Below are 23,071 nucleotides of genomic sequence, written 5' to 3'. Positions count from 1 at the left end.
AGCCTCTGGGCTAGTCGGGGGAGCGAGGGGTGGCCGGTGACGGCTGCTATGGCGAACGACGGCGAGGGTGGTGTTCGGCCGTGTCAGAGAGAGAGCGAGGGAGAGGAGGGAGGAGCCGAGGGAGAGTGAGAGAGAGCAGGGGGGAGGCGTGGCGTCGTCCGGGGCATCGAGCGAGGAGGGGAGGGCAGGCAGGCAGCCGAGCAGGTGGCGTGGCGCGGTGGCGCGCGCGCGCGCCGGCCACACTCCCCTCCCTCTGTCGAGGACGAAGACGACAGAGGAGGGAGGCGGGCTGGGCCGCCTGCTGGCTGGGCCGGCCAGCTGGCTGGGCTGCACAGGGAGGAGCCCAGGTAAGCTTCTCCCTTTTTAATTATTTCTGTTTTCTAATTTCTGACATTTGTTTTGATTTAAATAAAATATTAAATCATTTATATACCTTATGCCAATTTTTGCAGGAGCTAAATATATTATTCCAGAGCTCCTTTATAATTGGCATAATATTTGGACATATATTAATATATATAATTAATATATTTCCAATGCAAATATTTATGCATTAATTCCAAATGCCCAAAATAAATACCTATGAGCTCTTAAAAATATTGGTTTGATTTTTATCTCTGTCCAATATTTTCAGAGAGCAACATGAGCATTTTCTTGGACCCTTTTGGAGAAATTTTTATTTGGATCATTTTCAAAAATGATTCTGAGGGTTTCACAATCCCCATTTCAAGTTAAATGGAAATTTAAACATGATGCACACACTCTGATGCATGACTAGCTAGGGTGTGACATTTTAAAAATGAAAATGCCCGCTCGCGTATACAATACATAAATCTATAGAAAGCAGATTAAAGCAATGCCCGGCAACATCTGTCCAGCTGACAGCCTTTTTTCAAAAATGGTCCATGTAACTCCGTCCTGCACGGTTCCACAACGCCGAGGGCCTGAGGCAGCCATCTGTTCAGCAGCCAACAAAATCAAGAGCCCATAGCACATGCCCCAATACAACAGCATCCGATTAGTAGCAACAGGCAACATCCTGCTTCATCATCCTTCTTCCATGCTGCACCACTCCACGCAAAAAACTGCAGACACCAATTTGTTCTCCTTAGGCTTGTCTCCTCGGATCATTGGACGGATTCGGCCCCCTGATCCTCCCAAACTGCAAATTATCTCTAGACCTATCACCAGGATGCCCCACATCATTGGACAGATTCCGGTAACTACCATTTCTCGCAACAGAATTGGGATGGCCATCCTCACCGGCCGTCATACCCATCCTTGGTGCCGGAAGCATGTCGAAATGCGTCGGTCTCGGTCCACTAGTCCTCATGTACCTTGTGCTGCTTGAAGAATTCAGGCCCCGGGCGTTTGAAAACTTGTTCATAGCTAGGAAGTCACTCGGGATGCTACTCAAGTCCATGAAACATTTCCTCGCCTTTGCATCTGCTACCAGTGCCGCCCAATCCTCTGACTGCATGAGGGCATTGGCATTACCAATAACCTAGAAAACAACAAAGATATATCAGTACAATGGCACAAAACTAGCAGCAAAACAACACTAGTACATTGCTCTTGATGCATATTTTTGAAGGAGGATGGAGGGGATACCCATAGAGCTCTCCTAGCTCGAGTAAGAGCAACATTCATACGACGTATATCTGCAACAAAACCGACACCGTGGTTTGAGGCACGGACACATGACATAATAATCACATCACGCTCCTGGCCTTGAAAAGCATCAACTGTGTTTATGTAGATATCTTTCCCTTCCTCGGTATTCATAACCTCCGCAAATTCCCGCTGAAGACACTTCAACTGCAACTTATAAGGAGTGATTATACCAACAGATGCTTTCTTGCCACCATTAGCTCTCAGGAACTTCTGAAGATGCTCATACAAACACAATGCAAACTGTGCTTCATGGACATTCTGGTATGAAGATGACCCGCCTCTATGGGACTCACGCCCATGCGAGATGTCATAGAAAATGTAAGGTGTCATTAATGCATCTTTATAGAATGCCTCATCGGGCAAGTTGGCGATACTTTCACTATCTGTAAGGCGGCCTTGGTAAAAGTATCTTGATGGAAATTCACGGATCTGGGGATGCATCCGATATTGCACTGACAGCAAAATGGTAGGGCAACCAGCTTGCTGAAACCTCTCAAAAAGACTCCTGCTGTAGAGTAAAGTTCCTGCTACTTTGCTAATAACAGTGGCAGGGAGCTGCTGTGGATCACCAACCAAGACACATCTAGCTGCACCAAGTGAAAGTGGAGGGAGGACTCCTACTTCACTGGCCTGAGCAGCCTCATCAATAACAACCATATCAAAGCCATGATTAAGGGCGGAAAATAACTTGCGACCACTGCTTGATACTGTAGTAAAAACAATTTCCGCTTCACTGGCAAAACTAGCTTCCAGACTAGCCCTAGCATCTTCCAGATTGAAGTTTCTGCCAACACGGAACCTGCTTTCTGATATCAGCAGGCGTGACATCTCAACCAGTACTTTATCCCTGCTTTCCACAGAAGCAGCAAGTTTCTGAAGCAGTATATCACGGTTACGATCCCTTTGAGCAAGCATGTCTGGATCTACTCCAAACGAACCCTGAGATCTACCAGCCTCTGCAACCATATTAAGTTCCCTCTGCAGAAGTGTTATCTCTTGTGATAATTGTTGTTCACGGACTTTTAGTTGATGCAGCCACCCAATTACTTCCTCACGTCCCTTCATTAAAAGCTGTTCCGTCCGTCGCTCAACTGAAACAGCTTGTGCAGCACGGGACTGTGAATCAACTCCAACACGGGCAACGTCAGGGCGGTAGACCCTCATCTCACCATCTATGAAACCACGATCTAGAACACGAGCAAGCAGCTCATCTGTTGCAGCATTTGATGGGGCACAAACAAGCATCCGCGGTTTGGGGCAAAGCTTGGGAAGAGTGCGAAACAGGTTCTGATTCATGCTCTGCAAAACTTCATCCATTGAGCCTGCAGCAACAGCTTCTGAGGTGCTGCTAGCACTACCACCAACTTGCTCATAACTTTCAGGAGCAAGTTTTTTTAGCAGAGCAGCATAGTAATGTTGATACTGAACAAGATGAATAACATTTAGCATTCCCCAAACAGTATGAGTTTTCCCTGTCCCTGGAGGACCTTGTACCAATGTGAAAGGCCATGGTTCTTGTTTCTTCACTACTCCATTGCCTCTGCCAGCAGCTGTATGCATTGCAGCCCAATGGATTGCTGATAGCTGAGGCCCATTGAATGTATGATGGAGATGACAAGAAAAATTTGGAGTGAAGCAGTCAGGCATAGCAGGTGGCTGCTCTTGGTACTTGGGGAAGTGCTCTGGACTCGGCTGAAGAATTGCATTTTGCATCTAATGGAAACATTTCGATCAAAACCAACTGAAAAAATATTAACCAAGAAATCCAGATAGCATTTAACTAAGTATAACTGTATATCACCTGCACATTAAGACGGCGGAATGCGTGCAACGCAATATACTCCCTTTGTGTTGTTGCGAGAGAACCGAGACCAGTTAGATACCAGGTGCTTTGAGGTTGGAGTTTCCCCAGAACATTAATCCCACTGTCACAAATACAACACAAAAAGAATAATAAGACGACTGAACATACAGGATTCAGTTAACAAATGTATAAACAATAGATAAATGGTCAAGTTATAGTGTTCCTAACATCAAGCAAAATTAGCAAAGAATATGAGTTGAACCTATCAACCTAACAGCTAAAACCACAAAACAAATATGCCCATGAACCTTACGACAAAGCATGTTCTGATGAGTGACGTTTAGCTGCGGTGTAGCTTAAATCTATCCATTGGGCAATAGGCTGCTATGGTTGTCAGCATCAGGTATGATATATGAAGCTGCAATGAGTTGCAGAGCAGATGTTGCATGCATGTCCAAGAGTTCAATTTAACAGTGAGTGAAAAATCTGCATTTTTTTCAACAAGTAACCCTTGATACAAATAAAAAACTATGCCTAAGAATAAAACAATAGATCTATCTTGCAGAAAATCTCATTTATTGTGGATACTATACGCATGTATGACGAGAGCAGAGTGAAGTCTTAATGAGCAAACAACAACGGAGATAGTATTTACTTTCAGAGTGGCGGATTGTTAAAGAATGAGCATTCACAATGATAAATCCATTTGCAGAGAAAGCAAGGCTCCAACAAAACCAAGTTCAACAAATACTAGTTCAAATGCATCCAATATGTTGTTAGCCAGCTAAGAAACAAATAAACAGTGATATCGGAAACATCAGATTACCAGCTAGAATCAGAAGGGTTCCCAGCATAAAAACGGATAATTGCTCCAATGGGATCACATGTATCATTAGGCATATGGCGCCGGACTCTACCAACAAGCCGTCCACACTCTGACTCGGCATCTTCATTTGAACCAACAGTCTTCCTATTAGAATCACTTGACTGTGCAGCTAAAAACAATGAAATGGGTAAATAAGCGGAGTTGTCAAAACACTTTCTCGAGAGTAAAATATTTGCTCACTTAATAAACTACTAAAAGAGAAATACAGTGGAGCCACCTGAATCAGGCCGAGGGAATGACAAAACTGCAACTTCTCCTTCTTTAAAAGTCCACTTATATTCATGTGCTGGTAGAACAAGAACATCATACCACCCTGGACACATTAATCATGATTTGGTCAGGTGATGATTGCATCAAGAAACGAGAGTGCATACTACAGAACATGCCATGAATAAAAAAGTGGAAGATATACCTCTTTCACGCCTATCCACGGTTCTAATGCGCACCATTACATGTGCATCCCTTGAGACAGCCTCAAGGGATTCCTCATAAGAACTGTGTAGCTGAGCTCTGCATTCCTCAAAAAGCAAAGGCTCAAAAACTCTAATGTACTCCTCAGCAGATTCAAAGCTTCCAGGAACAGATTGAAGTTCCGACTCCTCTGCTCAGATAAAATGTGCTTTGTTAAATTACAGGAACACGTGCAAAAGTAGTCTTTCCATCAATGATGAAATAGTGAAGACGCAAAAGAAAAGGTGCCAGAGTATAAAAAAATGAGAACACACAAAAAAAAACATACATTGAGCAAACTATAACAACCTTGAATACATACACAAAGCAGTGAGCTTATAATTGTTCAGATTAAGCAAGCAATCATACATAATTCATTCTCATCACACAGCATATAATTTTCCAGATTAAGCAACTGTATTCAACTGTGTTAATTAAACTAAAGAGATCCAAAAGAAACATGGATAATTTAGGAGAACTAACCTGGATTATGCCAGAACTTATCACTTGTCACTTCCTGTAGAAGTCGTTCAACAGATGTGTCATGATATTGTGTATAATTTGCTGAAGCTTCTTTCTTGGAAACAAAAGACCTCTTGTTGGCTCGTTTCTGATCTGCCATGTTCTGCCCTGTTACATCTGCTCTCTGAGAAGAGAGTGGTCGGCCCTTGAACTGCTTGGAATCCATACTTTGCCTCAAAGTGGCCTGCCTTGGTACAGATTGTTGGTACCCATCTGAGGGGGGCATTTCAGCATTCATTTTCTTTGACCAGTTCGGAGATGCCAATTCAACATCAACACTGGAATCTGCATTTCTATCACTTGGGGTGGCAGAATTACTTCGTTCTGGACCCATCATTTCAGATTGCCTCTGGTCCCTGATGGCCAGCTGGTTCTGTGTTCCTGCAGCTACTTCACCAGCTGCACGAGATTGTCTCCTGGGTGTTGATATTGTCATTATACCAGCTTGCTTTGCATCCTCGTCATTAATTATCACAGTTTGTCTGGCTCGCTTTTTACCAAGCATTGCTACTTTGTGTTCATCTAACTTAGATCTCTTTGGAGGATTGTTCGCAAGCTTCAAAGCATAATTGGCTTCTACTCCTCTAATACCCTTTGACCTGTTTTGCAGGTCTAAAGCATCCTCAGGTTGATTTCCTTCACATTCAAAAGTTTTCAGGTTTACTAGCTCTGTGGGGTCATGAAGCGCTGGATCTCTAGGCTCATCAGCCATTTCAGTGTCCCTAGGGTCAGCAGCAATCCCGTATTTAACCACGACACCAGATTTAACAAGAACCAGGATCACTCTCTTGTGATTCTATTTCCACGTGGGTAGCTGCAGTACCAACCGACTTTGCTCTGTTGCTGGATCACTACTTCCTGCAGTGTCAGAAGCACCACATGCATCACACACTCAGACCACTCTCCCTCTACTTTTTGAATTGCTTGTGAAACCTGAATGGATGGATCAGCCTGTTCTCAGTTAAATTCAAGTTTTGAGTTCTAACAGTCCAGGTCCTGGATTCTAAGATATACAAACACAGAGGTTGAGTAATCTTCGTATAAATCAGCATGCAGCACCTTCATGGGTCCAATCCAACCCTAAATTCTTATTACTCTGCTCACTAAACTATAGAGACACCAAAGACAAATCTTCACTAACAGTTCACCTCTTTCCTCACCATTGCCTACATACAACAATCATAAAATAATCAAACCTGTTTTGACCATTGTCACAAAAGATCACGTCACAAGATTATGTACATATAAGAAAGAACATGAACTGTTGAGTTTAGCTAGTGTATCAAAAATATCAATAACTGAGAAGCTGCGCAAATTTTCCCTTATATAGCCTACTGCAAATCTTTGCATAGAAATATAAAATCAAAGAATAAGACAGATTGGTCACCATAATTTGGTGAAAGGGCAACAGTGGTCAAAGGTATCAGCTGCTTTGATTGGAGGAAGCTGAATGTGCTCCTCAATAGCTGTCTCTTTATTTCCCATGCAGATGTGCAATGGATATGGAAGATAGGTTGTGTAACAGATGGTTAAGAGAATATAGCATATAACTAAAGCCTATGATATTCTACATATTATTTATACTGCTTTCTTAATCTTTCAAATATAGGGCAAAGAGCTGGCATGTGCTAAGGGCCTTTAAGTATCTGGAAGAGGTCGTTAGTTTGCTATCTTCATTGTAACAAAGCTATCAGCGACAACAAGATTATTCTTTTCAGAGTATAGTTAGCTATAGTAATAATAAGAGAAAAAAATAAGAAGAGAACAGATATTAAGCTGGTTTTCTACTTTGATGAACAGAAATACGAAGAACAGCTAGGGACTTCAGTAAGTTTTCAAATGAATTGGGGCTCTATTTCACGACAACACTCTCTTAACGGAACCATTTTTTCTACTGAAATTTTCCAAACAACACTATATTGCACTGTTGTTACTGCTAGTTTCAGTAAACAAAGAAGACACATGCAGAACTAACACGGTCTGGGACACTGAGCCGAAGCAAAAGATAGAGAACAAATTATTGTTAACGAGAAATATGAAGTCAACTAGCACGATCTATAGCATAGCATGTCACCCGCAAGAAAAAAGAAACAGCATAATTAAGGATGTGTTTCCATTTCTGCAGTACCACATAGTACTAGTACTATTGTTGGCACATGGCAGGATACAGTACTGAAAGTATCGTCTGCCGTCGTTGAGAAATTCGTTTGCGTGTATCCGGCAATATTAAGAGGTAACCCCTCGGAGGAGCCGATCTGAGTTCGGAGTGGTCACAAGCAGTAAGACGGAGGAGGAGGCGAGGCCGGTGTATGCGTCACCTGTGCCACGCGGGGTGCCGGAGTATGGTGAGCAAGGCTAGACCTTGCCGTCGGCGGGGTCGATGAGCTCACTTCCGCGCCTGCAGTCCCCCTCCCCACCTCCGTTTCGCCCTTGCCGCCGTCGGCCTTCCAGCTACCATCCAAGCCCTCACCGATGCGCCGCCACGACCGCCTTGAGGATTTCGACTGGAGCTGCGTGGGTTGGGTCAATTTTCTGAATCCAACCCGTCCTCAGACCAGCCCGTTTACATCCTTTTTTTAGCCTAGCCCGTTTACAGTTGTGCGGGTTGAACCCACAAGTCAAACTGGGTCTAGACCGCTTCCCATCTACTGTGCCGAGGTTGCTAAAAAAACAAATCTACTGTGCCGAGAACTTAGCGTCCTCTTTTGGATTTAATAAATCTTTTCCAGTTAGGGCATGTGGTGACATATAGATACGTATGCCTCATGACAAAAAGTAATTTGAGGCATCTACATTAATTGTTTTCTCCAATGCAAGCTATTATTAATGGGCCTTATTAAAAAATAGAAAATAAAGACTAGTACATATGTATCTCTACTTTTCACTCTAACATTTTCAGCTTTTGTCACCGGATCACATTTTTTCTCTTCAAGCAACCGCCTCCTGGAGAGGATCCCGCTTCCCTATCCGAACCTACTTTACGTCATATTTGATCCTACATAACATGCGAGGCATCACCTTCCCGCTATGCATTGTACATGCCCTTAGCAGCTCAGAAAGGAGCGGTGGTCTAGTTTTGTATTGGAATGATGAGATAAAACTCAAAGTTTTGGGCCACTCAAAATATCATATTGGTACTAGTATTGCTGAATTAGGGACTACTCCGTCGTGTTTAACTTGTATTTATGAAGAGGCTGTGTCTAACTTGTAATTCCTCTGTTCCAAAATAGATGACCCAACTTTATACTAACTTTGTACTACAGTTAGTATAAAGTTGAGTCATCTATTTCGGAACGGAGGGAGTATTTACGGAGAGGCTGATATAAGCAAGAGGTATAAAATTGGGGAGACCTTATGTGCTCTCGCTGGTTTCTCGGGCCTCCCTTGGCTAGCCATTAGGGATTTTACGGAAGTCATCCATCAATCCAAACACAATGGAGTATCTCAACGCAGCCAAGCACAAATGGGCAATTTCAGAGACGCCCTTGATAGCTGTGGATTATTAGATTTGGGCTTTAAAGGACGTATGTGGACGTTTGAAAAGAAGGTCGCAGGTGGATCATATACTCGTGTACGGCTTGTGTAAGTGTACCTAGTGCCACCCCTAGTTGGTTTTGGAGTATTGACGACAAACTTGGTTGAGGAACTAATGTGTTTGTGAGAATTGCAGGATAACACAGGTAGTAGTCCCTCATTGATTCGGTTTACCTACCAGAGATGACCCTTAAAAATGTGTGAAGACATTGAAGACAATGATGGTCTGTGAAGATATTCATGACGAAGATTATGACTCGAGAAGACATTCACGTGAAGACTATGGAGTGCGAAGACATAGTTGTTTCATAGTTTCCTTTTCTTCTTTGTTGAGTCATAGGAACCACTGCACTATTAAGTGGGGGCCAAGTGAACAAAGTCAGAGTGACTGAACTGATGCTCAACCAAATCCTATGTCTTCGAGCGAAGATAGTGAGAGCAAATCTTATCCAGAGCTGGATGAGTCAGCTTTACTTGTAGCCCAAGTCAAGCTGCAGCGTGTGTTTGAAATCTGACCGTTGAACACGTGTCAGTTCCTTAGTGACCCAGGGTCATTTCGGACAAATCAGGTCGGGTTGCCTCCTGGCTATAAATAGCCCACCCCCTACACCATAAATTCGAGGCTGCTCAGAGTTAGTGCACGGCTTTTCTCGTTTGAGAGCAACCCACCTCCGAAGCATTTGAGAGAGAAATCCTTGCGAGGACAAAGCCCTAAACACGCAGAGCCAAAGAGTGTTAGGCATCACTGAAGTCTTTCTGTCTGCGTGATCTGAAGACTTGTTACACTTGAGGACTGTGGATCCTCCATCCGGTTAGGCGTCACGTTCTGAGCATCCAAGAGTCATTGTGGATTGCTGGTGAACGAAGTCCGTGAAGGTTTGGAAGTCTACCTTGAAGACTTACCAGAGTGATTGGGCGAGGACTGTGTGTTCTTAGCTCAAGGGAAATAAGGTGAAGACGCGGTCTTCTGAGTTGAATCTCAGCCTCCCTAACCAGACGTACAGTTGTCACAGCAATTGGAACTGGTCCAACAAATCTTTGTCCTCACCAAGCAACTGGTTCTATCCTTTACCTCTCTTTACTTACAGTTTGTCTTCGTGAAGTCATTGCCTGCTTGCATGTTCTGATTGACTTCATTGTGTGAAGTCTGTTGCTGTTTGGCTTCATACTATCTTCCATCCTGATCCATACTACCTAGCTGTTGATAGTCTTCGTGCTTTCACTTCATTGCTTACTTGACTATGGCTTGTCTAGTGTAGTCTACCTTCCGCTGGATATCAATAGGTTCATTTCTACTGTTTATCTTCAAAGCCACCGTGTTTTGAAGACTTTCATAAAAATCGCCTATTCACCCCCTCTAGTCGATAACTAGCACTTTCAATTAGTATCAGAGCAATGTGCTCCCTTGTTTTGTGTGATTCGGTTTAACTACCTGAAGTTTTAGCTATGTCGATTGCAGGAATAATCAAAGTCTCCGTTGCATGCCCTGTCTTCGATGGCACTGATTACCCCTACTAGAAGAATAATATGCGCATGCATCTTGAAGTCATTGACGTCGACCTCTAGTATGTCGTCAAGAACGGCGTTCCCAAGGTCGGTGAAGGTGTCACTGTTGCTGATGTCAAGAGGTTCATTCAACTGGACTCGACTGCCAAGAACATCATTTGTGGTCATCTGACCAAAGGACAGTATGGTCGTGTGAGTGCTCTAGAAACTGTGAAGCTAGTCTGGGACTGGCTCTCCAAGATCAACAAAGGTGTCTCAACCCAGAGAGACTCAAGGATTAGTGTTCTCCGCAACCTCTTCAACCGCTTCAAGGCAAATGATAATGAGAATTTCCAGCTCATACTCGATCGCCTCACTGATATCACAAATGAGCTTCGTGCACTCGGCGCCACTGAAATCACCAAGCACGAAATCGTCAAAACACTTCTGAGATCGCTTGATAGCTCATTCGACACCCTGGCCCTGATGAATCAAGGACGCCCTGATTTCAAGACTCTCGATCCGTCTGACATACTTAAGAGGTGTAACATCCCAAATTTTCAATTTGAAATGCTATACATTAGATCATCATGTATATCATATTTTATTTTGCATTTTGGTTGATCCTAGAAAATTCTACGCAACTCAATGACACACGAAGAGAGTTGGGGATTTCGTTATTTTCATATTTGAGTTTTCTCAAATTTTGAGAATAGGATCATTTGATTTTATTTATTTATCATCAATTATTTCTATTACAAAAATATGAGAGAGGGAATAAAATGACTTTCCCAAAATAAAGAAATATTGAGGATTTAATAATAAAATCAAATAAGATTTTATTTCGGAGTTTTTCGGTGTTTTATTTGAATTTAGGAAAAATGTGCGTTTTTCAAAATTACATTTAGGTCCCAAATAAATGTTCACCTTGTGCGGCTTGATTTTAGAAGCCCGTGAAAATTTACTTCAGAATTTTTGGAGTCTGTTTAGTATTTCTTTTTATTTTTCTTCCGAGCGGAATAATTTAAAAAAAATGCACCGACCTAGGGGCCGTGTCCGACCTGGACTCCCGGCCCACTAGGCTTTAAAAGCCGGGGGGAGGCCCAGCCGAAGCCAGCCACCCGCACCCCAACCCTAGCGTCGCCCCCCCACCCCCGTCGCCGCCGCGCCGCCGCCCGCCGCCGCCGCCACACGTCGCCCGAGGTTTGCCGCCGCCTCGTTTTCCGTGCCATCATAAAAAAAATCGGCGTTCATCATTTTTTTTCTCGGATTAAATCCGCGATTTTTCTGATCGCGATTTCTGATCTGATTTTCGTTTTAGTATACCTTTTCGCTCGTTTATCGGAATCAGGCGATTCAAGCGCCTAGAGTTTCGTCTCGAAACCCTCTATCCGTTTAACCAACTTAAACAAGATTTTGCTACTGTAAAATTTGCCCTAGATCCAGATTACTAGAACGAAGTTGTTTTCTTTCGCCGTTTGACTTTCCTTGCTTCATTTGATTTGATATTTTTTGCCAACCGGAGTTCTTAAGTTGAACCTTTTGGTTAGATCTCTTATTTGAGTTTTACCCGTGCATTAGATGAGTACTTATTGTATGCTTGTTTGTTTGTCTGTGATAGAATACCCGGAGTGCGCCGCCTGTTACTTCGAATCGTTAGGTTTCGCGGATCATCAGCAAGGCAAGTAACACTTTGATCATATCTTTTCTACTACCCAGTTTTATTGCATTAGATCAATCCTCACACATTGCATGATTAGGATCTAATTAAATTGTGGGATGGGAAGTAGATGAGGTAGTACCTATTACCTGTTATTATCAAACCTTTGGGAGTTACTTCTACTTTGCTTATTATGCCATGCTATGCTAGTAGACGTGGATTGGGTGAGTGATATCCATGATAGATGTGAGATTGTTAATTAATTGTTTATCTAAGGTGGCAACTTAAACACACATCTGGGTGGATTGAGGCACCTGGGTATTCCAGGACTTACCTGTTTTCTTTTGGACCGCCACCCAGGCTCAAAGGGATCATGAGACTATTCATACTAGAAACTTCCGTGTGCAGCCACAAGCTATTATGGGCTCTAGCATAGTTGACTAAGTCGTGCGAACTCTTACAGTGGTAGACTAGCAGATGTAGGGGATGTAGGTGGTACAGTCTACCCGATCGTAAGGTGCTAGCGCTTCTGAAAGACTATGTCTCGGTCATCCGTCTTCTCAAACACCATGTAGTGCAAGAAACCAAACGGAGGCGATCGAGTCTTGTGGGGAAAAGTGCGCAAACCTCTGCAGAGTGTAATAAACTAATCATGGTTAGCCGTGTCCCCGGTTATGGACATCTTGAGTATCTAGTACTTGGATTATCATGTGAATCTCAATATGTTACTCTAAATTAATTTTGTTAGGTTATGTTTAATGATGATGCTTAATTGGGTTTGAGAATGCTGTCAACCATTCTCAATGTTTAACAACCACCATGATAGTTAAATAAATTTATTCCTTTGAAGTAGGGAAAAATTGGCTTTACGCAAAACTGTAACCATAGAGCTTTCCACCAGCCAAATATGCATATAGTATAGCTATTTCATTCCATTACTCTCTATGTGTTACATTGCCAGCATATTCCATGTGCTAACCCGTTTCGGGCTGCAACGTTAATGTTGCAGACTTTTCAGACGATGCTTAAGGAGTTTTAGGTCTTGATTCTATACTCAGGGATGCCGTTGGAGTTGATGGACTCACTTATCTTCCAAGCCTTCCGCTGTTATCGTTATTAGATGGCCTTAAGCCATATTTATTGTAATAAGTTCTCTTTTGAGACACTCGATGTAATAAGTGTGTGATTGCTACTCTGCTATAAATCCTTCGAGTACTGTGTGGTGTCAGCATTACTGATCCAGGGATGACACCGGAGCACAGAGATCAGACTGTTTGAGGTCTGGTCGCTATAGAGATGGTATCAGAGCACACGCTGACTGTAGGACACTACCACTAAGTTAGAGACCTAGATCACAATTCACTCTCTTCTCTTCTGACCTCTCATCTTTTCTACTCTTTAGGATGGCGGATGCAAGGAACAAGTTCACACAACCAGATGAAGATACACCCTTTGGACGTCATTTGAAGGAAGTCACTAGATACCTGAACATAGGAGTACCAAGATTCACAGGAACCTACAACGCCACTTTACCTGAAGAAGAGCGCTGGATGATTCAAGTTCAAGTTCCAGGAAGGACGTTCATGCCAGTCACTGAGCCCATAGAATTTTCTTTTGATGCACCAACTTGGAGTCTAGGAAAGAGCATGGCAGCTCACATCGCCATGGGACGCATTGGAGAAGTCTACCGCAAGGATCTCAAGGATACTATCTACCAGATTTGTGGGCGCCGAGATGAGCACTGGGAGATGATCAACACCCAGAAGGATAGATCAATTGCAGCTTTTATCCAGGAGTTAAACCAGCACATTCGATGACAGGAGAACCAGATGTGCGCCGACATGATAGATCTGAAGAAGGCTAAGACTAGAATCAAGGAACTGGAGGAAAAACTCAAGGCTACACGTGAAGATTATGAAGATGAAATTGAAGTATTGGTGGATAAGAATGCCGACCTAACTATGAAGCTAGCAGTATTTATGGGAGGCCCTACGCCAGTAGATGAAGACGCGGAACCCCAGGAGATTAGCCGGGAAGACTACATCCCGACACCGACTCGGAACGAGATAGTAGCGATGATGACTATGTTGATGAAGCTGGAGCAGATATCATGGAGTCTGCAACCGAAGAATATTTCTAGTAGACCACCTCATCAGTACTAGTTGTCCACCATGTAAATATAGTAGTTCGAGCACTTTTGCAATAGTTAGATCGATTGTATGCTGTTGTTTGATTGATTGAAGTGAATTGTTTGCTTTTGCCTCATGTGCATATGGGTAGTGTTTTCTCTTTAGACCCCCTCTATTCTTATATCTCATCTTGTCTAAACCCTCAGATGCCTCCGAGACGTGACCCCGGATTTGCCTTTCCACCGGAGCTCACCCAGTTGATCCAGCAGCAGAACACATTGATGAAGTTGCTAGTCCAGAATCAGAATCAAGGGAACAACAACAACAACCCACCACCACCACCACCACCTATTGACCACTTAGCCCGTTTTCTTAGGCTGAATCCGCCGGTGTTTTCCAGTAGCACCGAGCCGATAGTAGCAGATGATTGGCTCCACAAGACAGCTAGGGAGTTGACCACAGCAGGATGCACAGATGCGGAGAAGGTGAAGTTTGCCGCACATCAGCTAGAAGGACCCGCAACATCATGGTGGGAGAATTTCACAGCCACTTTCCCAGTTGACACTGTCACATGGGACCAGTTTCAGCAGGCTTTTCGTACTGCACATGTTTCAGCAGGAGCTATGGCCATGAAGAAGCGTGAGTTTCGCAACTTGCGCCAAGGAGGACGGACTGTTGGCCAGTACGTGGAGGAATTTAGTAAGTTAGCACGTTATGCCCCAGATGACGTCGCTACGGATGCATCTAAGCAGGAGAAGTTTCTGGAAGGACTGAATGATGAGTTGAGCATGCAGTTGATGGTAGCCACCTTCAACAACTACCAGGAGTTGGTAGATCATACTCTTATGATTGAAGGGAAGCAGCAGCAAATTGAGAATCGCAAGAGGAAGTATGGACAAGGAAAGTACAATTCAGGAGCTCAGCAGAAGCTATGTTTTACCCCTAGACCGGGAGGACATTATCAGCATACCCATGGAGGAGGTAGCTCGCACAATCACAATGGCACCAAGAATGGTTATGGCAATGGAGGAAGCAACGGCCAGAACCGCACCAACCCCTCAACCCCAGCCAAGAAGGACTTGAGCCAAGTCACTTGCTTTAAGTGTTCGAAGACCGGACATTATGCCAATGAATGTCCTGAATTACAAAAGGGAAATAGCAATGGAAGTTCTGGAAAGAAGCCGAACCCTTTTAACAGGGGACAAGTGAACTACGTTAGCGTGGAGGAGGTTGAAGCTCAGCCCGATGCAGTAATAGGTAAGTTTTTGGTTAAGTCATTTACTACACTCGTTCTTTTTGATACTGGTGCATCACATTCATACATATCAAGAGGATTTGTTGATAAGTATAACCTACCAACCCAAGCCCTTAGGTCACCCATGTTAGTAACCTCGCCCGGAGCAGAGTATGTGGCTAGTCTATGGTGTGATCGGTTACCATTAAGGATTGGTAACTATGTTTTTCCCTCAGACCTAATAGTATTGGAATCCCAAGGATTGGATGTGATATTAGGCATGGATTGGCTATCAAAGTATGAAGGGAATATTGAATGTGCTAGTAAGTCAATTTTGCTTACCACCCCAGAAGGGAGAAGGATCAAGTATGTATCCCGGCATGTGCCAAAGAGGACTCAAGTAAATTGCTTAACAGGAGTTGTGCAGGAGGAAGTACCAGTGGTAAGGGATTCCCTGATGTATTTCCAGAGGAGTTGCCAGGCATGCCACCGGATAGAGATATTGAGTTTTTGATTGAGCTATTGCCAGGCACAGGTCCAATATCAAAGAGACCATATAGGATGCCAGCAAAGGATTTGGTGGAAATTAAGAAGCAGATTAAGTAGTTACTAGATAAGGGATATATTCGCCCTAGTTCTTCGCCTTGGGGATCGCCAGTACTTCTAGTGGAGAAGAAGGATGGATCATTAAGGATGGTTGTTGATTATCGAGGATTGAATGAAGTAACGATCAAGAACAAGTACCCACTACCAATGATCAACGATCTGTCTGATCGATTGCAAGGAGCTAAGGTATTTTCCAAGATCGATCTGCGATCAGGATACCACCAGTTGAAGATTCGAGAACAGGATATTCCGAAGACAGCTTTTACCACCAGGTATGGGCTGTATGAGTATACCGTTATGTCATTTGGTCTGACTAACGCACCTGCCTATTTTATGAACATGATGAACAAAGTATTTATGGAGTTTTTGGATAAGTTCGTCGTGGTGTTCATTGATGATATCCTGGTTTACTCGAAGAATGAAGAGGAGCATAAGGAGCATTTGCGCTTGGTACTTGGAAAGCTCAGAGAACATCAATTATATGCCAAGTTCAGCAAATGTGAGTTTTGGTTGAAGGAAGTAGGATTCCTCGGACACGTTATATCTGGAGAAGGTATAGCAGTTGATCCCACTAAAGTTGAAACCGTGACCAAGTGGGAAGCCCCAACAACAGTTGGAGAGATCCGGAGTTTTCTTGGACTCGCAGGATACTACCGGAGATTTATTGAGAATTTCTCAAAGATTGCGAAGCCTATGACTGAGTTGTTAAAGAAGGATACCAAGTTCATATGGACAGAGGAATGTGAGGCTAGCTTCTAGGAGTTGAAGAAACGCTTAGTTACCTCAACAGTGTTGATTTTGCCGGACCAGACCAAAGATTATGAGGTGTATTGTGATGCTTCACGTCGAGGACTGGGAGCAGTGCTTATGCAGGAAGGGAGAGTTGTTTCATATGCCTCAAGACAACTGAAGCCTCATGAGTTGAATTATGCTATACATGATTTGGAGTTAGCAGCCGTAGTGCATGCATTGAAGACATGGAGACATTTCCTCATTGGAAATCATTATGAGGTGTACACGGATCATAAGAGTTTGAAGTACATTTTCACACAGAAGGAGTCAAATCTCAGACAAAGGAGATGGTTGGAGCTTATCAAGGATTATGATATGAAATTGCATTATCATCCTGGAAAGGCTAATGTAGTAGCAGACGCATTAAGCCGCAAGAGCCATGTCAATACGTTAATGACGGGAGAAATACCAAGGGAGTTAGCCGAAAATCTTCTTGAACTATGTTTGGAAATAGTTCCGAGAGGCTATGTAGCAGCATTGGAGATTCAGTCAACTTTGATGGATAGAATCAGAGAAGCTCAGAAAGCTGACAAAGAGATTGCCGCTATAAAGGAGAAACTGAGCAAAGGAAAAGCTAAAGGGTTTCATGAGGATGAGCACGACACCCTATGGTTTGAAGACCGTGTTTACGTGCCCAATGACCCGGAGATCAGGAAGTTGATTTTGCAAGAGGCACATGATTCACCATATTCGATTCACCCAGGTAATACCAAGATGTATTTGGATTTGAAGGATATTTTCTGGTGGACCGGAATGAAGAAGGATATTGCGGAGTATGTAGCAGTTTGTGATGTATGTCAGAGAGTAAAGGCAGAGCATCAGAAGCCAGCAGGATTATTACAACCATTGCTGATACCCGAATGGAAGTGGGATAAGCTAGGCATGGATTTTATCACGGGATTACCCAGGACTCGTTCAGGCTATGACTCGATTTGGGTTGTAGTTGATCGATTGATGAAAGTAGCTCATTTCATCCCAGTAAAGACCACTTATACCAGTGCTAAGTTGGCAAAGATATACATGACCAAGATCATATGTCTGCATGGAGTTCCAAGGAGTATCGTATCAGATAGAGGAACCCAGTTTACCTCAAAGTTCTGGAAGCAGTTGCACGAAACTTTGGGAACCAGGCTAGAATTCAGTACAGCTTTTCAATCACAGACAGATGGACAAACCGAGAGGGTCAATCAGATTTTGGAGGATATGCTGAGAGCTTGTGTGCTAGATTACGGATCTAGTTGGGACGATAATTTGCCATATGCAGAGTTCTCTTACAACAACAGTTACCAAACTAGTTTGAAGATGGCCCCTTTCGAAGCTTTGTACGGAAGGAGGTGCAGGACACCGTTGTCATGGGACGAAGTTGGAGACCGCCAGTTGTTTGGACCTGACTTGATTAAAGAGTTTGAATAGAAGGTGAAGTTGATTCGCGATAGGCTCAAGGTAGCCCAGTCCAGACAGAAAAGTTATGCAGATTCTAAACGCAAGGAGATAGTTTACGAAGTTGGAGATAGAGCTTATCTTCAAGTATCACCACTTCGGGGAACAAAGCATTTTGGAGTTAAAGGGAAGTTAGCACCACGATTTGTAGGACCATATCAAGTTTTGGAACGTATGGGAGAAGTGGCTTACAAGTTGGAATTGCCCGAAGGATTGTCAGGAGTTCATGATGTGTTCCACGTTTCTCAGTTAAAGAAGTGGCATGCGGAGATGGCTGACATACCGTTGAGAGATACAGTGCCATTGGAGACTATTCAGTTGGATAACGATTTGACCTACGAGGAGAAACCAGTTAGGATTCTCGAGTTTGCCAGTTGTGTCACTTGCAGCAAGGTTATCAAGTTTTGCAAAGTTCAGTGGAGCCACCACTCAGAGGATGAAGCCACCTGGGAGCGAGAGGAAGATTTGCTCAAAGACCACCCTCACCTATTTTCTAGCCAACCCGAATCTCGAGGGCGAGATTCATCTTAAGGAGGGTAGGTTTGTAACATCCCAAATTTTCAATTTGGAATGTTATACATTAGATCATCATGCATATCATGTTTTATTTTGCATTTTGGTTGATCCTAGAAAATTCTACGCAACTCAATGACCCACGGAGAGAGTTGGGGATTTCGTTATTTTCATATTTGAGTTTTCTCAAATTTTGAGAATAGGATCATTTTATTTTATTTATTTTATCATCAATTATTTCTATTACAAAAATATGAGAGAGGGAATAAAATGACTTTCCCAAAATAAATAAATATTGAGGATTTAATAATAAAATCAAATAAGATTTTATTTCGGAGTTTTTTGGTGTTTTATTTGAATTTAGGAAAATGTGCATTTTTCAAAATTGCATTTAGGCCCCAAATAAATGTTCACCTTGTGCAGCTTGATTTTAGAAGCCCGTGAAAATTTATTTCGGAATTTTTGGAGTCCGTTTAGTATTTCTTTTTATTTTTCTTCTGAGAAGAATAATTAAAAAAAATGAACCGACCTAGGGGCCGTGTTGGACCCGGTCTCCCGGCCCACTAGGCTTTATAAGCCGGGGGGGGAGGCCCAGCCGAAGCTAGCCACCTGCGCCCCAACCCTAGCGCCGCCCCGCCGCCGCCGCCGCGCCGCCGCCCGCCGCCGCCGCCGCACGTCGCCCGAGGTTCGCCGCCGCCGCACGTCGCCCGAGGTTCGCCGCCGCCTCGTTTTCCATGCCGTCGTCAAAAAAAAATCGGCGTTCGTCGTTTTTTTTCTCGGATTAAATCCGCGATTTTTCTGATCGCGATTTCTGATCCAATTTTCGTTTTAGTATAACTTTTCGCTCGTTTATCGGAATCAGGCGATTCAAGCGCCTAGAGTTTCGTCTCGAAACCCTCTATCCGTTTAACCAACTTAAACAAGATTTTGCTACTGTAAAAATTTGCCCTAGATTCAGATTACTAGAACGAAGTTGTTTTCTTTCGCCGTTTGACTATCGTTGCTTCGTTTGATTTGATACTTTTTGCCAACCGGAGTTCTTAAGTTGAACCTTCTGGTTAGATCTCTTATTTGAGTTTCACCCATGCATTAGATGAGTACTTATTGTATGTTTGTTTGTTTGTCTGTGATAGAATACCCGGAGTGCGCCGCCTGTTACTTCGAATCGTTAGGTTTCGCGGATCATCAGCAAGGCAAGTAACACTTTGATCATATCTTTTATACTACCTAGTTTTATTGCATTAGATCAATCATCACACATTGCATGATTAGGATCTAATTAAATTGTGGGATGGGAAGTAGATGAGGTAGTACTTATTACCTGTTATTATCAAACCTTTGGGAGTTACTTCTACGTTTGCTTATTATGACATGCTATGCTAGTAGACGTGGATTGGGTGAGTGATATCCATGACAGATGTGAGATTGTTAATTAATGGTTTATCTAAGGTGGAAACTTAAACACACATCTGGGTGGATTGAGGCACCTGGGTATTCCAGGACTTGCCTGTTTTCTTTTGGACCGCCACCCAAGCTCAAAGGGATCATGAGACTATTCATACTAGAAACTTCCGTGTGCAGCCACAAGCTATTATGGGATCTAGCATAGTTGACTAAGTCGTGCGAACTCTTACAGTGGTAGACTAGCAGATGTAGGGGATGTAGGTGGTACGGTCTACCCGATCGTAAGGTGCTAGCACTTCTGAAAGACTATGTCTCGGTCATCCGTCTTCTCAAACACCATGTAGTGCGAGAAACCAAATGGAGGTGATCGAGTCTTGTGGGGAAAAGTGCGCAAACCTCTGCAGAGTGTAATAAACTAATCATGGTTAGTCGTGTCCCCGGTTATGGACATCTTGAGTATCTAGTACTTGGATTATCATGTGAATCTCAACATGTTACTCTAAATTAATTTTGTTGGGTTATGTTTAATGATGATGCTTAATTGGGATTGAGAATGCTGTCAACCATTCTCAATGTTTAACAACCATCATGATAGTTAAATAAATTTATTCCTTTGAAGTAGGAAAAAATTGGCTTTATGCAAAACTGTAACCATAGAGCTTTCCACCAGCCAAATATGCATATAGTATAGCTATTTCATTCCATTACTCTCTATGTGTTACATTGCCAGCATATTCCATGTGCTGACCCGTTTCGGGCTGCAACGTTAATGTTGCAGACTTTTCAGACGACGATTAAGGAGTTTTAGGTCGTGGTTCTATACTCAGTGATGCCGTTGGAGTTGATGGACTCACTTATCTTCCAAGCCTTCCGCTGTTATCGTTATTAGATGGCCTTAAGCCATATTTATTGTAATAAGTTCTCTTTTGAGACACTCGATGTAATAAGTGTGTGATTGCTACTCTGCTATAAATCCTCCGAGTACTGTGTGGTGTCAGCATTACTGATCCAGGGATGACACCGGAGCACAGAGATCAGACTGTTTGAGGTCTGGTCGCTACAAGAGGCTCAACACACATGAGTTTCAGTAATCTGAGAAAATAGATATCTATGGTCCCAACTATGGCCGAACTCGTGCTTTGAAGGCAAAGACTGCTTCCTCATCTGAAGAAGAATCTGACTGCAGTTCTGAGATCTTGAAGACATTGGAAAGGAACTTGCCATGCTAGTGAGGAAGTTCCAGAGGTTCACCAAGAAGAAAGGCTTCAGACAGTCTTCGAGATCCAGCTCAAGAAATGATGAAGCTTCCTCCCATGACTATAGTAAGAGAATGTGCCACAAGTGCAAGAAACCTGGTCACTACATCTCTGAATGTCCTCAATGGGACAATGAGAACAACAAGAAGAAGAAGAGCAAGGAATATGATTCTTATGACAAGAAGAAGAAGAAATCCTCAAAGTCTTCTTCCAAGTCTTCGTCGAAGTCTTCATCACACAAGAAGAGCTCATCCAGCAAGGCTCGTGCGTTTGTTCGCAAGGAGATAAATTCATAGGAGGAGTCTGCATTTGAGGAGGCGGAGGTGGAGTCTGAAGAGAAATCTGATTCAGGTGTGGCAATCCTGGCTCTAGCTTCAGCATACGCCGCCAAGTCCATCTTCAACTGTAACACCCCAGATGTAACTTACCATATTTGTATTCCAACTCTTGCCATTTTCGGCTCTAAGTTATGATATTCCCTCGTGGTTGGGTTTTGTCTTCGTTTTGCATTTTGTCCATGTCATGCATTGCATATCATGTCATCATGTGCATCTCATTTGCATACGTGTTCGTCTCATGCATCCGAGCATTTTCCCCGTTGTCCGTTTTGCGATCCGACACTCCTACGTCCTTCGGCGCCCCTTTTGTCTCTTTTCGTGAGCGGGTGTAAAACTTTCTTGGAATGGTCCGAGATTTGCCAAGCGACCTTGGTACACCACCGGTAGACTGCCTGTCAAGTTTCGTGCCATTTGGAATCCGTTTGATACTCCAACAGTTAACCAGGGAACCGTAAAGGCCTCGTGTGTGTTACACCCCAACACCCCTTCAAAGTGGCCCAAAACCCATCCAAACCCCCTCCATCCTCTCGGCCGCTCGATCACGATTGCTTGGCCGAAAACCGCACCTCATTTGGACTCTTCTAGCTCCCTCTACCTACAAATATGTGCCCCTCCCGGATTTTTCGCGCAGTCTAACCCTAGACCTCCCTCTCACTCCGCGCCGGACACGTCCGGGCGGCGCCCGACGCGTCCACTGCCGCGCCCCGTCCACTCGCGCGCCGCCAGCTGTCGCCTCTGCCGCCTCCCTCCACCGCGGCCCGTGGGGCCCGGAGTAGGCCCGCGCGAGCCTGCGGGATCCGCCTCCCGGCCTGCGCATCCGCGCCGCCTCCGCTGCTGAGCTCTGTGCGGGCCACCGCCTCGCTCCGCTCCGGCTTGCCGCCGACTGCAACCCCGGCCATCGGATCGCGCCACCTCGCTGGCCCGCGCCTCCCGGCCCACGCCCGAGGCCGCCGCCCGTCGTCCACCTCCTCCGCCGCTGAGCTCCGCGCTGGCCACCGCCTTCCGCTACTCCGGCGAAGACCCCGACCGTCCTCGTCATCCGCGCGCGCCAGATCCAGATCCAGATCGGGTCAAACCCTAGGTTGACCCCTTTTTCCTCAAGTCCCTAACATTTTCAGCTCATGTTCATTACACCATAACTCCGCATTTGTAGCTCTGTTTTGTATGTGCCATATATCAAATTGTTCATTAGGATGTGCTCTTCATTTTGTTCCATTGCACCATGCTTGTTTGAGTCCATATTGATGCCCAAATCATGGGTGAAAGAGGTCTATAAAATGTTAGTTCCTGTTACTTAGCAGATCTTGAGCATTTGTCATTTTTGCCATGATTATTGTGTGCTAC

General features: G+C 43.9%; 1 pseudogene; it reads right to left on the bottom strand.

The window, feature by feature from the left end:
- Nucleotides 1-818: 818 nt before the first annotated feature.
- LOC119283528 lies at nt 819-22,626 on the bottom strand (annotated as a pseudogene).
- Between the last annotated feature and the right edge of the window lie 445 nt (nt 22,627-23,071).

Source organism: Triticum dicoccoides, chromosome 4A, assembly GCF_002162155.2.
Source record: "Triticum dicoccoides isolate Atlit2015 ecotype Zavitan chromosome 4A, WEW_v2.0, whole genome shotgun sequence".
NCBI classification, from domain to species: Eukaryota; Viridiplantae; Streptophyta; class Magnoliopsida; order Poales; family Poaceae; genus Triticum; species Triticum dicoccoides.
Note: the sequence above shows the minus strand (reverse complement) of the source record. Positions and strands in the feature narration are given on the sequence as shown.